Raw genomic sequence first — 14,593 nt, 5'->3', positions numbered from 1 at the left:
GGAAGAAAGGACATTGTGCGCGCTGGTGCTCTCCTGGCGCCCGCCCGGGCTCGATCGTCATGCCTCATGTCACGAGGACCTCGCGAGGTTTGCCTTGCCTTGATCTCTCTGCCCCTCACGAGCTTGCCTGGCGAGGCCGCTCCTGAGGAGGTCTTGCATCGTCGGCCTCGCGAGGGTCTTGAATGTCTTGTCGATGAAGATGGGACGTACAGACCTGCCAGCCCGGCCACGCCGTGGGCCGCAGGCAGGCATGTCTGGGGACCCCCGTTCCTAGAACGACGATAGTAGCACCCGGGCCCAAGGCGCGCTCGGGCTTGGCGTCAAGGCGAAGCCAAGGGCCAAGCACGGAGCGCCGCGGGCCCCAAAAGCCTGCGGACTTGGTTGACTCGTGGCGGTTGATTGGACGTGGCGTCTCCGATTCCCCATGCTACCTCGGCAACTGCCCGAATTGACAAGTCCCTGCGACATGCAAGGAAAACCATCATTACCTCTGATCATGGGGGGCGCTGGTTGGCCTTCTCTTGCTATAAATGAGGAAGGGGGCGGAGCACCCATCCCCCACTTCTTCCCATTCTATCTGCTTCTCCCTCCTCTAGTCCACCACCGACTCCAATGGCGCTGTCGAAGAGGTTCTCCGCGGCAGAGAAAGGAAAGGCCCCTCGCGAGGGGCCGGCTCCCCGGTGCCCAAGCGGGGACGCGACCGTCCCCGCAAGCACACCACCACTCCCGCCGTGGCCTCCCGCTCCCGGTGTGGCACCGCTGCGCGTGGTGGGGGTCGCTCGAGTCACGGCAGCCCCATCGTTGAGGTGAGATGTGCCGTGGTTGCGCGGCCTCCCCGGCCACGCTTCCACTCGGTACAGGTGCTGCCGGAGTTCGTTTTCTGGTCGGTGGATCCGGTCGGTAACTGGCTTCAGCTTCCGCGCTTCTTTGTCGACGACCTGCCGGCCTCTGGTCCAGGAGGACGGCTGCAGCAGCAGGGCTTCCTGGGTCGCGGTTGAAGTCTCCGCCGTGGGCAACATGGCTCTGGCCCGCGGTTGGCAGACGTTCGCCCGCGCGCGCGGCCTGTGCAGGCGATGCACCCGCCATTTCAAGTATGATGGTGATGCGACCCTCTACGTGAGGGTGTTTGGGGAAGATGGTCACCGTGCCGGGTGCTGCCCCGAGATGAACAACGGCGAGGAGGCGTTCGGTCTCGGCGATGGCTGCAATGAGGGCGAGCCTGCCGGCCACGCCTCATCCAGCTACGGTGACTCTTCTCTTGGCAAAAGCTCCAGCAGCGGCGGCTACGACCAGCCGCCGCGCTTGCTTCGAAGGTGGTAGCGGGTCGTCTCATCGCCGCGCCTCCGTGAAGTGCGAGGAGGGATCCGTCTAAGCTCGGGACATCGCTGGAGGCCTGCCCCCGTGGTTCGCTGCAACACCGCTTTTGTTTTGTTCCTTTTTTCATTCCTGCATCAAAATGAAACCAGTATGGGCCCGGAGGGGCATGTATTGAACTGTGATCCCTCAATCATTATGATATGCTTGTTATTTCTGTGTCGTGTCATTATTTTGTGCGGAGATAACTTAGCGTGGCACATTCGGGGAAGCCTCTTCTTCACGAGGCACTTGTTTCCTCGTGACCGTCTTGGCTTAGTGGTTGTTCAGGAACTACAAAATAATTTGTTAGGAAGCTCGCTAGGAGACTTATCGTTCACCCGAGCCTTGACCCAGCGCTTCATATCGTGGTACCCGATGGGCACTGATTAGGAGAGATGTGTTGGTTTGTGGGCTCGAATGAGGGTGCTCCACAAGAAAGCAGACCGAAGGCAGAGAGAAAGACCAACATAGGAGGAAGAAACCCTCGCGAAGGCGCCTACCTAGCCCCCTCACGAGGTATACGAGAGAGAGAACACAAGCGGACTGGATTTGGAAAAGGAGGCAAAAGGCGACCGAACCAAATCATCAAGGGACACCAGAAGCAAGCTTGGATTAAGAGAAGGCAAGCCAACTACGGAAAGCAAATGAAAAGCCGCGTCCGGCACCTAGTCTAGGTTTCATGTCTTCTCACCAGCGCGGAGCTAAGTGCTGCCACTAGGCGTGGGAGGGAGCCCCCGAGGCCCGAGGGCAGCACTCCTGAGACTCCGGGGCGTGTACAGCCCCACTCATTATTACGTGAGAGTGTCACGGGCGGCAATTCTTCATAGGCGCCGGGCCTTCTTCACAGGCACGGGGCCTTGCTTCACAGGCACTGGCCCTTGCTTCATGGGTAGAACTTCCGGAGGTGCTGGATGTTCCAGGCGTTCTGGATGGGCACCCCGTCCTGCGTTTCCAGGCGCGCGGCGCCAGGCCTGGAGATATGGACAACCCTGAATGGGCCCTCCCACATGGGTGAGAGCTTGTGCAACCCTTCCCAGGAGAGGACCCGCCTCAGGACGAGGTCGCCTGCCTCGAGCGTCCTGGAGCGAATGTTGTGGCAGTGGTACCGCCGCAGCGCCTGCTGGTACCTTGCCGCCCTCAGTGCAGCTTCGCGGCGTCGTTCCTCCCCTAGTACGAGGTCCATCCCCCACATGGCGTCCTGCTGCGTTTCATCAAATGCCAGGACCAGTGCGGAGCGATGCTTGACCTCGTGAGGGAGGACCGCTTTGGCTTCGTAGACAAGGAAGAATGGGGTCTCGCCTGTCGGCTTAGTGGCAGTGGTGCGCATGGACCACAACACAGACTAGAGCTCATCGTGCCAGCCCCTGCCGCAGGCCTCGAGCTTCTTCTTGAAGGTCCTGGTCTTGAGGCCTCTCGGGACCTCCGTGTTGGCGCGTTCAGCCTGGCCATTGCTCCTGGGGTGCGCCGCTGAAGCATAGCAGATCTGCGTTCCAAGGTTAGCACGGTATGTTTTGAAGAGGTTACTGGTGAACTGTGAGCCGTTGTCGGTGATGATGCGGTTGGGGACCCCAAAATGGATCATGAGGCCCTTGATGAACTTAAGCACAGAACCAGCTGGGATGGTATTGGCGGCTTCCACATCCGTGCACTTGGTGAACTTGTCGATGGCGACATAGAGGTAGCGGTTACCCCCTGGCGCTCGAGGAATGGCCCAAGATATCCAGCTCCCAGATCATGAATGGCCATGTGAGCGGTATAATCTGGAGGCCCTGAGCTAGCTGATGGATCTGCTTGGCGTGGAACTAGCAAACTTCGCAGGACTTCACCAGCTCAGCTGCATCGTTGATCGCCGTGGGCCAGTAGAATCCACTGCGGAACACCTTGCCGACGAGAGTCCGTGACAAGCAGCGGTGTCCGCAGTCCCCGCCGTGTATGTCAATCAGCAACTCCTTCCTCTGGTCCCTGGAAATGCAACGCAACGAAACATCATTTGGTCACTTCCTGTACAACTCACCGTCCTCGATGCAGTATGCCGTGGCTTGCCGGACCACGCGCTCTGCGTCCTTTTCCTACTCCGGTAGCGCCGCTTGCATCAAATATTCCTTTAATTCCTTGGTCCAACATCCCTCTTGAGGCTCGAGCACCAAGAGCAAGCGAGCTCCTGAGGTTGGGCCACAAGCTGGGGCTCCTGTGGCAGGCGGTTGTGGGAGCTCCTCCCGAGGCCATGCCGTGCTTGAAAGTGGTGGCGTCGCTGACGGGTTGAAGAGCCGCTCCTCGAAGACGCCAGGCTCTTGGGGCTGCCGCTTGGATGCCCTCCTGGCGACGTCGTCGGCTTCCTTGTTGGTGCCACGGGGCACATGCTGCACCTCCAGGCCTAGGAACTACTTTTCTATCTTACGTACTTCTGCGAGGTACGCCTCCATGTGCTCGTCCTTTGGCTCGTACACTTTGTTGGAGAAGTTGATGAGGAGCTGTGAATCGCCCCTAACGGTGAGGTGCTTCACCCCTAGAGCAGTCGCGGCCTTTAGGCCAGCTATGAGGCTTTCGTATTCTGCGATGTTGTTAGAGACCTTCTCGCCCTGCTGAAAGTAGAGCTGCACAGCGTAGTAGAGCTTGTCCTGCGTGGGCGAGATGAGTACTGCTCCAGCCCCCGCGCCCTGGTGTGTGAAGGCACCATCGAAATACATGACCCATCCATCGGGCGCCTCACTTCCTGGCGAGGTGGACCGGTCCTCGCCTACTTCCAGCACTGGCGCATCCGTCCATTCCAACACAAAGTCAATGAGTGCAGCTCCCTTGATGACCCTGGTGGTGCTGAACTCCAACTAGAATGCCCGCAGCTTGATGTTCCACTCGCTGACTCTTCCGACCAAGTTGGGGCTCCTGAGCACCCTCTCCAACGGGTAGGCTGAGACAACCTTGATGGGGTGGCTATGGAAGTAGTGCCGCAACTTGTGCGAGGCCACCAGGAGCGCGAGCAGGAGCTTCTGAGGCATGAGATATCGTGCCCTCACGTACCTCAACACTGTGCATACGAAATACACCGGGTGCTTGAAGAGGACCAGCGTGTTGGTGTGGCCCGCTTCTTGTGAAAGCTGGGGTGCCTCATGAGCTGGCGGGACCCCTGGCGCCTAATCGCTTGTGGGAACCTCTACGGTGGCGTCCTGCCGAGCTTGGTCTTCTGTTGCTGCCGCTATGGGTCTTGCTGCGCCTTCTTGCGTCATCTCGGCTGGCGGTGTAGCTTGGTGCGGTGCGCTCTTGGCTTGGTGATCCTCCCGAACCAGCACTAGCGCAGCACTGGCGGAGTATAGAGTGGCGGCAAGATAAAGTAGTAGAGGCTTGAGAGGCGGTGGCGCAACCATCACCATAGGGGTGGTCAGGTATCTCTTGAGGTCTTGGAAGGCTCGGTCGGCCTCCGGAGTCCACTCGAATGAGCCCTTCTTCTTCATCAGCTTGAAGAAGGGTAAGGCGTGCTCTCCCATCTTGGAGATGAAGTGCCCCAACGCAGTCACCTGACCAGCCAGCTTCTGCATTTCCTTGAGGGTCTGCGGTGGGCTCATGTCCTCAGTGTCCTTGATCTTGTCCAGGTTCGCCTCTATCCCTCTGTGTGACACGAGGAATCCCAGTAGCTTGCCGGAAGGGACACCGAACACACACTTTTCGGGTTAAGTCGCAAGTTCACATGGCGCATGCTTTCGAAGGTCTCCTCCAGGTCTTGGATCAAGGTTGTCGCCTCCCGAGACTTCACCACAATGTCGTTGACATAGGTCTCCGTGTTCCTCCCAAGCTGTCGCCCTAAAGCGATGTGTATGAGCTGCTGAAAGGTCACACCCATGTTGCGCAGTCCGAAGGGCATACATGTGTAGCAGTACACACCACATGGGGTCAGGAAGGCCGTCTTCTCTACATCTTCCACCGCCATATTGATTTGGTGACACCCCGAGAACGCATCCAGGAAGCACAGTAGGTCGCACTTGGCTGTGGAGTCGACGATCTGGTCGATGCGCAGGAGAGGGAACGGATCTTGACGGCACGCCTTGTTGAGGTTGGTGAAGTCGACACACATTCGCTCCTTCCCGCCTTTCTTTGGCACCACGACTAGGTTCGCCAGCCATTCGGGGTACCTAACCTCACGAACGGCACCTGCCGCCTCCAACTTGCGAGTCTCTTAGATGATGAAGGCCCGCTTTTCCATGGACTGCCGCCTTGCTCGCTGCTTCATAGGACACACATTGGGGCACACCCTTAAGTGGTGCTGAATCACCTCTCTCGGGACCCCCACCAGCTGATTGGGCTCCCATGCGGATATGTCCTTGTTCGCGCACAAGAATTTCACCAATGCTTCCTCTTGGTTGGGGTTGAGGCCGGCACCTATGGTGAAGGTGGCTCCTGAGGAGCCGTCCTCGTCGACCGGCACCTGCTTGGTCTCTGCCTTGTCTTGGGTGAACAACTGCTTCTTCTTGGTTGGCGTGGCCTCCTTGGCCTCGGGAGCACCGGTGCCGATGGGCTGTGCCGCCGCAGCGGTCCAGAAGGCAAGTTTGAGCGCCATCACGGCCTCCTTGGTGTCCCCCTTGATGGTGAGGACACCTTTTCTTCCAGGCATTTTTACGAGGTTGTAGGCTGGATGAGTCGCCGCCACGAACTGGGCCAGAGCTGGGTACCCGAAGATGGCGTTGTACGGGAGGCCAATGCGGGCGATGTCGAAGTCGGCTAGCTCGGTGCGGTAGTTGCACTAAGAGAAATACACTTCCATGATGATACGTGTTTGTCACAGTAGGTCACTTTTTTGTCATGCATGTACATCCATGACGATTTTATGAGAGAATCAAGAAAGTCATACATGTGCTGTCGTAGAAGTGTTCCATGACATTACCAAAATTATCATCACGGAAGTGTCCACGTCCATGACGATAAATCGCGCGTCACAAAAGTGCTTTCGTCAAGGGTGACCGACACGTGGCATCCACCGTAACGGAACGCCGTTAAGCTATCGGGTCGGGTTTTGGATCCGATAACCCGTTAACAGCCCCGACCAATGGGGATTTTCCACATGTAAAATCATCATTGGCTAGAGGAAACACGTGTCGGCTCACCGTTGGGACAGATGTCATCCGCTCATTGGACCGAAGGCGCCTATGATACGGCAAAACGTGGCACGGCCCAACAGAGGCCCATTCCTGTGAAAAGGCCGGTCCGTTTGACTTGGTCAAAACGTGGCGGGCCGGCCCACGGAAAGCCTGTTAATGGCATGTTCGCATATAGCCCATTTACAGCCCGCTAACCCAGGGCCCGTTACGCCCTATCTGAATTAGGCCCAGTAGCGTCATCTGGGCCGTCCAATATGATTCAGCCCGTTTTAACTTCCAACCCATGTGTGGCCCATGACTTCTTTCGGCCCATATGAGGACCTTTGTAACTGATTAATGACCCGTGGTGAAGCTGGCCCGTAATAAACAGTGTATCACTTTATACCCATTAACGACCCGTTATTCAATTGGGTCGTTTCCAGCCTAAGTTATCTTTCGGCCTTCTCAGGGCCCATTGATTCTTGGGCTCATTTGCAGAATTTGGTTACATATGGCCCGTTACTGTCATTTTCTGCTTGTGGGCCAAATTCAGCCCGTCATTACAATCAGCCCATTTGCGGACCGTTAATACATTGGCCGTTTTCATGTCAAAAAAACCCATTGGGCTATTTTCATAGAGTTATCAAATATGGCCTATTAACAGCCCATTATGGTCCACGAATAGTACGGCCCATGATTGGCGAAATGATGATACGCCCCGTAGAAGGCCCATGGATCCTACGGCCTGTATGAGGCCCATGGATAGTACGGCCCATAGAAGGCCCATGGACCCTACGGCCCATAGAATGCCCATGGACCCTAAGGCCCGTATAGAAGGCCAATGGATCATACGGCCAGACAAAGGCCCATGGATCATACGGCCTGCAGGAGGCCCATGGTTACAACAGTCCGTGTGTTGCCATGATTATTTTGGCCTACCAAAAATAGGCTAATGTGGCCACTAGAAAAAAACAGAAAAAGAACTGCAGTGACTACAAGCAAACAACTAAACAAGACAATAAGGAAATAAATAAGCAAGCAATTAATGCTAGCCTATTACCGCTATTACACATATTACATCCACTGGGCATCAAAGTTCGCCACCAGTGCAAATATAGGGAACAAAGCAGCACATTACATACACTGGCCGTCAAAATTGGCCACCAGTGCATATAAACGCGGCATCAAAACAAGAGCATAGCTGAAACAACTTCAGAAGAGCTCAAGAAACGTTATCCTCGGTATCCACCATGCTGGCAATAAGCTTAGCAAGCTGATTAGCTTTGTCCTGTTTGGCGCTAAAATCCTCCAATGCATGCTATTGCACCAGAAAGTATGCATCTGAATGCTCCAGGGACTTCTGCAGTCCTTTCGCTTCTTGTTGCAGCACAGCTGATCGATGTCTTTCAGCTTGTAGTTGAGTCTCAAGAAATTGAACTGATTCAGACGGTGAGTTTGAATAGCCTTTGCAAGCGGTAGTGGCCAGTAACTTGAAGACTAAACCAAGACAGGACTTTGGGGTTAACTCGCTGTCTTCAAGATATTCTTCCTTAGCTGTTTTATCAGCTTTGTTGGAGACCAACAAGGATGTGTCACTATCATGAACCTTATCTGCATTACTTCCTTTACCATTGCTTAATAAGGCACTCTTCCCCAATATTCTGTCAGCATTCTAAAAGAAGAAACAAGCAGACACATAACAAGTTTAGCATGTACTAGTATATGAAACTCATTTCGATGAACCAGTTCATTAGTAAGGTGGACAGGATTAAACTACCAAGTCTTCTATTGCCAAGTACTAGTACATAATAAAAGCATCAAACTAACATATATCTATGTCCTATGGTCACTGCATTGTCTTGCCAAATCAAAATAGAGACACGGTTCAAATCATATCAGTTCAAGACAAAGCAGAAGTGAAAGAATACAAAGCTTGGGAAACTACACGACACAATAAGATTTCAGATGGGTACCACGGGTCTACATGTACAACAACACTATTGGCTCTGTTGTGATGCTAGTAATGTGCATGATATGAAAGTCAACTGTATACACAATTGAAATTGAAATCAACAGAGCTATTGATAAGAGCAAACCTGTTAAAGAAACATGCGTGAACATACCTACTGTGCCATTGGAGTTTCGATTGGAACCTTCAATTTAAAAATAAGTTTGTTTGAGTAAATACAGTGATACAAGAGCAAAGCAATCATAGTTAAAAAAGACGCGCCTAAGCGAGCGTTTAAGCGCGCCTAGGCTCTAGGCGTTGGCAAAACGCATTGTGCATAACTACGCATAATCTGTGCATAAGCATGCGCTTTGGTCAGTAAAGCGCAAGGCGGTGGCAAAACGCACAATTAACGCCTAGTGCTTTTTTGAACTATGATAGCAATGGAATCTTAAATTGAACAGTTGTTCTTCAGGTTTAGGCACTTGTTCTACATGAACAGAGTACAATAAGACACAAGAATATAATACTTAAAAATAGAAAATGAGCTCATAGACCTTACCACATTCTTGGTTCAGGACCAGTACAGAACAAGGCGTTCCCAGTCATCGTCCAGTAAATGTGTCTCAGGAGAACGCAAGGTAATTTGATGAGTTTCTTTGCCAGTGAAGTACATTTTCGTCAGGTAATTCTGATACTACCACCAAGCATTCTTGTAGATAGCAGAGGTATTAGCACAGGTTACCTCATCCTGAGTTTCCAAATCGGTCCTTCTCTATAGAGAAAAAAGGGAAAATTTGCTGTATTATAACCATCATGGAGGTAGGATGTGTGGGACAAAGCAAAGTTATTGCCATGAATAACATTACTTACACATAACTCCTGGACAAACACCTGCAACTGGCATTTTCCTTCATCTTCAGTTTAATATTTCCAAGATGGGAAGATACGCACATACGATTTAACAACATCAAATGCGATAGTTGCTAAACTACGACTAGCTGGTTGTGCTTCCTCCACAGGAATAGGTGTACTAACTGGTGGAGTTTGCTTTCGCCGTGATAGTACTGGCCGTTTGGGCACTGGAGCTGCCATACTAACTGCTCTTGTTTGGGAGCTCTATGGTGGAGATGGTGCTGTGTCAACAGGAACAGGGTTACTATCGGCTGGGGTTGGGGTTAGATTGGGTGAAGCTGGTTCTCTGTCCATCACAGTAGTGGTACAATCTGCGAGAGTTTGGGTTTTGTGTGGTAGGGCTGGTTCTTGTGCATGTACAACCGGGGTGCTATCTCCACCAAGAGGTAGCACTGTTTTATTTGAAGACCGTATTTTTAGTCTGCTAGATACTGGCATCACCCGCTCCAATTCAAATGGCTGATAAACAGGAAACATAGTTGAATGTACAGACATTGTATGAGAGACAGATGCAATAGATAGTGTGGAAAAAAGAGGGCATGAAATAGTTGACATGTATATTGTTTAACTAAAACGGATAGCATGACATAATTTCACATATATGATGTCTATCTAAACTGGATAGCATAGCATAAAATAATTCAAAGATATGATGAATAACTAAACTGGATCGCATGACATAATTCACCTACATGTTTTCTAAGTAATCAGGATCGCATCATTTAATTCACATATGTGATTTATAAGCTAAACAGAGGGCATTCGATATGATGTCTCAACTAAGAACATGGTGTTGAATATTGTGTATATGATGTCTAAACTATGCAATGCAAGACACCGTATGCATGATATGAGCAGTATAACCGTGCCAAGTTAGAGCATACACCTCAGTGGGGGAATAGGACTGGTCATCTGTCTCTGAATCCATCTCTAAGGAGCTATCGGGACCCAACAAGAGATCTGCTTCGACAGGTAGCACTCTCCGCTCTGAAGGCCTTGTTTTCACTCCAGATTTTTCCATCTCCCACCCAAATGGATGATTCACGGGAAGAGTAGTTTAATGTACATACATTGTCGACAAATGGAAATGTAATGAAGAAAAGGATGGGCAAGATATCATTCAAATATATGATGCCTGGTTAAACATGATGGCATTGCATTCACATATATTATGGCTGGCTAAAAGACATGAGACTGCATAATTCCCATATATGATATAGAAACTAAACATGTGGCATTACAGAACATGTCTAAACTAAGCAGATGACATATATGATGTCAAAAGTAGGCACTGCAAGGCAACATATGCATGATATGACTAACATCATCATGCCAAGGTAGAGCAAACACCTTGGGGGTAAATAGGAGTGGTCAGTGGCGTCTGAATCCGCCTCAGAACAGATATCTTCCTCTGGATTACAATCTGGAGAGGGCTGGGGAGGGTTTTCCATTGAACCCATGATGGAGCGATGTCTGCATGACATTGTATTGCCGCGCAAAACTCATCTCTTTTTCTCTACATGTTCGGCATGACTGTGTACAATATCTGACATGGATACGAAAAAAATATGGTGACATTATGTAAGGAGAGCATGCAGAAATTTAGAGTGATGGTAACAACTAGTGGATCGATGTTTTTCCGTTGACCCAAAATAGCCCTAATGGATCAATGTGAATGTATAGTAATAAGTGATGCAACAAGTGTACAACCTCTTTTCCGTAGCCGTGTCGACCTCAGCATCATTGGGTTGGTCGTTGAAGCAGTTGAGGCAGAGGTGGTTGTCGGAGGTGTGGATGAAGATTTGAGGAATCAGTAGACGGCATCTAGGGCACTGCTCTATTGTGATGGATCGTTCTATCGTTGGAGCAGCTCTGCTGAGCCGTAAGACGTCAAGGTTGAAGCAGCACAAGACAGACATCATCAATCTCAAGTGGGATTCTAATAGCATCTCCAATAGATGATGTAAAATGGATGTAAAATTAACATCACCAAAAACCAGCTGACTACAACAGATGAGGTAAAAACTGTTGACTTTGAACTTAACTGTTGAAACTGAAATTTACTGTGGAATCTGAATGCTACTGTCGAAACTAAACGTAATGGTAGCAAAGATTCACTTGACTTGTAGTTTAGGGAGGGCCTGCATTTCATCTTCAACCTGCACCCCCTCTGAGCCGCCAGCCACCACCGGCCGAACCGCCGGCCCCAGAGCCGCCTATCCACCCCGAAACAACTCGCTACCGCGGCCCCGGCCTGCCCTCTAGGCCCCCGCCCCCACCCTGAACCCTAAGATAGATAGTGGGGTACATCTCCGGCGAGCCCCCGTCCCCGCTGCGGGTGGTTCTTCCTTAACTCCGGCGAGCCCCCCAACCCCTGAAAATCGACTGACCCAAAAGTCAATTCAGTCGACTGAAGTGTGGCTTAATCAGAGCAGAGCAGCAGCACGAGCGAGGGGGAGAGCAGCAGAAGTAGCTAGGCGAGCGAGCAATCGAGCGAGAGCCGGAGCAGCAGCAGCAGCGCGAGCGAGCGAGCGAGAGCCGGCGGAGCAGCAATAGATCCGGCTGGTATGGACGCCGCCGCCAAACGGGCCTCGCACTAGGGGAGATCCGCCATGGAGATGTCGCCCATGGCGCCGGCTTCAAGGTAGACGCTCCATGGGGGAGCACCGTCGGCACCGGGAGGTCGAGTTGAGGAGAAGGTGCGATGCGATGAGTGTACAACCTCTTTGGTGGCGCCGAGTAGGCCTCGGCTTTGTCCGAGGAGTCGGTGAGGATGTCGCGGTTCCTGTGGAGCAGGTTAAGGCGGCGCTATGGGGATGGAGCAGCCGCGATAGACGAGGCAATCGTCGAAGCAGCTCCTTGGAGGTGGACGACTGAACCGGCGGGACGGCGAGATGGATGACCTATCCTCATCTGGGGAGGTGTACAAGGGACGTCGAGCTGTTGCGGTGGACGACGTCGTCGGGGAAGACGCTCCGGCTGGGCATCGGTGACGTGGCAGACAGAGGAGGGTGGGGTTTCGCGGCTGGAGCGGAGAGGTTATGGCGGCCTGGGATTTCGAATGGCGAAAAGGGGGCAATGGGAGGGAGTGAAGCATGACTTAGGGACGCGCTTGTCCAAAATGTAGGGTGTGTTATGAAAGTACCCCCCACCGATTTGAACTAGAGGCCCTTTCGGCTCAGGGTTAGAAGGGGGATTTCGTGTGTCGGGATTTGGCAGCTGGAGGGAGTTTTCGCGCGCGTTGTAATTTTGGGATAGCAAGGTGCGGGTTGTGAAGGTGCCAGTTTTGGGAGCACGATATCTGAATTTTCGGGATATAACAAGACGCGGGATGCATTTTAGGGACAAGCCTAACATGTAGTAATATTGTACTTGTACATACCAAATCAATTCGCACTTCCCTCAACCAAAAAGAAAACGAAAAAAATAAAACTATTCACACCACACAAAGAGAGAGTCTTGCCCCGTTTTACTATACAAATGCTATTCAAAGCTACTCCCTCCTTCCATCTATATAGGGCCTAATGCGTTTTTTGATGCTAACTTTGACCAAATATTAGAGCAATGATATATGACATGCAACTTACACAAAGGACACCGTTAAATTCGTCTGTGAAAGGTTCTTTCAATGATATAATTTTCACATTGTGCATGTCATGTACTATTAATCTTGTCAATAGTCAAAGGCGGTCTTAAAAATCTCATTATGCCCTATATAGATGGAAGGAGGTAGTATGAATCCATGTTATGTCCGATTAAATTTTTTCGCTTGCTGTATAATGCATGTAACCTACTCTTACCAACATTTTAGTGCATTCCAAATGTCTATACTACCGCTGCAATTTGAACTAAATTTGAATTTGTTTCTCTATTTCAATAAGAATCTACAATCATGATTGTTGCCAACTTCAACCATCATAGTTTCCTTGCTATCCGCCAGATATAAATCGAACGTCCTATAATGCAGGATGGCAGGCACACCATCATCAACATCTCCATTTTTTATAAGAGTAGAGATAAAATATATTAAATGTAGTATAACATGTTCATAACCACATCATGTGTATCACTGTTATATATATTCACACATGCGTCGGTTTGAAACACTATGATAAATTCTTCAAATATCCGAATTCGCTTTTTATAATGAAGTATATATGATTTCTATTCGTCTTTTACACCCACATAACCCTCTTATGTTTGTAGCTAGCGCTAACTTTCTCTTGTGCATGCACACACCCGCATCCCTCTCACCCTCCCTCGGCATTCTCTAGCTCCATCGCACCAATTCGTCTTTTCACTTTAGGTAGTTCACCCACGGTGTGTATAGGCCCGCCATCTCCTTCTTTACGGCACACATCGATCGATATGCCTCTCTAGCCAGGTGTGCCTAGCACAAACACAAGCCTCCCCTCTTCTCTTGTCACCATCCATGCCTCACTCCCACCACTCTTTTCATCATTCTCGTACTCACACACTCGTCCCCCCTCGATATAGTATGCCTCTCGTACCACCTCCTACATGCATCCCTCTCTCTCTATCCTTCTCCTCGTGCCTCATTTGCTTCTAACACACACATGCATGTATACCGATCGATCTCCCAACAAATACCTAGATCGACTTTAACTACCCCCCATCGATCGACGTACCTCACAAGTTATGTCTCTCCTTTCTCTAACACAGGGCGATTGATCTTCCTATGTAGTTACGTCTGCTTACCACAGCCACATCGTCCCCCCTCATCATTCGTGCATGCCTCTTGACCCGTCTCTCACACGCACGTGCACAGACAACAAGCAGCCATCTCCTCTCTTATTGATATTGCGGGCGTGCCCTCCGTTTGTGTAGCAAGCCTATCCTACCATTTGTTAGAAGCAACTCCACTACCACCCCCTCCAACACTCTAGCGCTGTCTCTCTCCCAATCTTATTCCTCTCCTGCACATATGCATGCCGATCGATCTCCCTTAATACATGAGTCAGATCGATCTCCTTAATACATGAGGTAGGCCTCTCTCCTCCTCCACACATATACCAGCCATTGTACATCTATAGTTAATTGGGCCTCCCTCTTCCCCCACCACACACCGATAGTCGAGCGCTGTAGGTAGGTATCCATGCCACAGAGACAAACTGCACATGTCCCATCTCATGTTCCAGTAGGCCAGCCAGTCTATATCTTTGACGTGGGCACACACAAATTCGATGGCGCTCTTTATTGATCGTGCACACACACACACATCATCCCTCTCTTCGATTCTATGGACACCTCAAGCCGATGATACCTCAACTCTCTTATCGTGGATGGC

The 14,593-nt window shown here is 51.0% G+C and overlaps 1 long non-coding RNA gene across 1 annotated transcript; it reads right to left on the bottom strand.

The window, feature by feature from the left end:
* Positions 1 to 9,051: 9,051 nt before the first annotated feature.
* Positions 9,052 to 9,299, bottom strand: LOC125547997. The gene is made up of 2 exons (XR_007300862.1): positions 9,244 to 9,299; positions 9,052 to 9,145 (listed from the first exon to the last, which is right to left on the bottom strand). It is a non-coding gene; the product is annotated as an uncharacterized LOC125547997 (long non-coding RNA).
* Between the last annotated feature and the right edge of the window lie 5,294 nt (positions 9,300 to 14,593).

This window comes from Triticum urartu, chromosome 3, assembly GCF_003073215.2.
Source record: "Triticum urartu cultivar G1812 chromosome 3, Tu2.1, whole genome shotgun sequence".
Taxonomy (NCBI): domain Eukaryota; kingdom Viridiplantae; phylum Streptophyta; class Magnoliopsida; order Poales; family Poaceae; genus Triticum; species Triticum urartu.
Note: the sequence above shows the minus strand (reverse complement) of the source record. Positions and strands in the feature narration are given on the sequence as shown.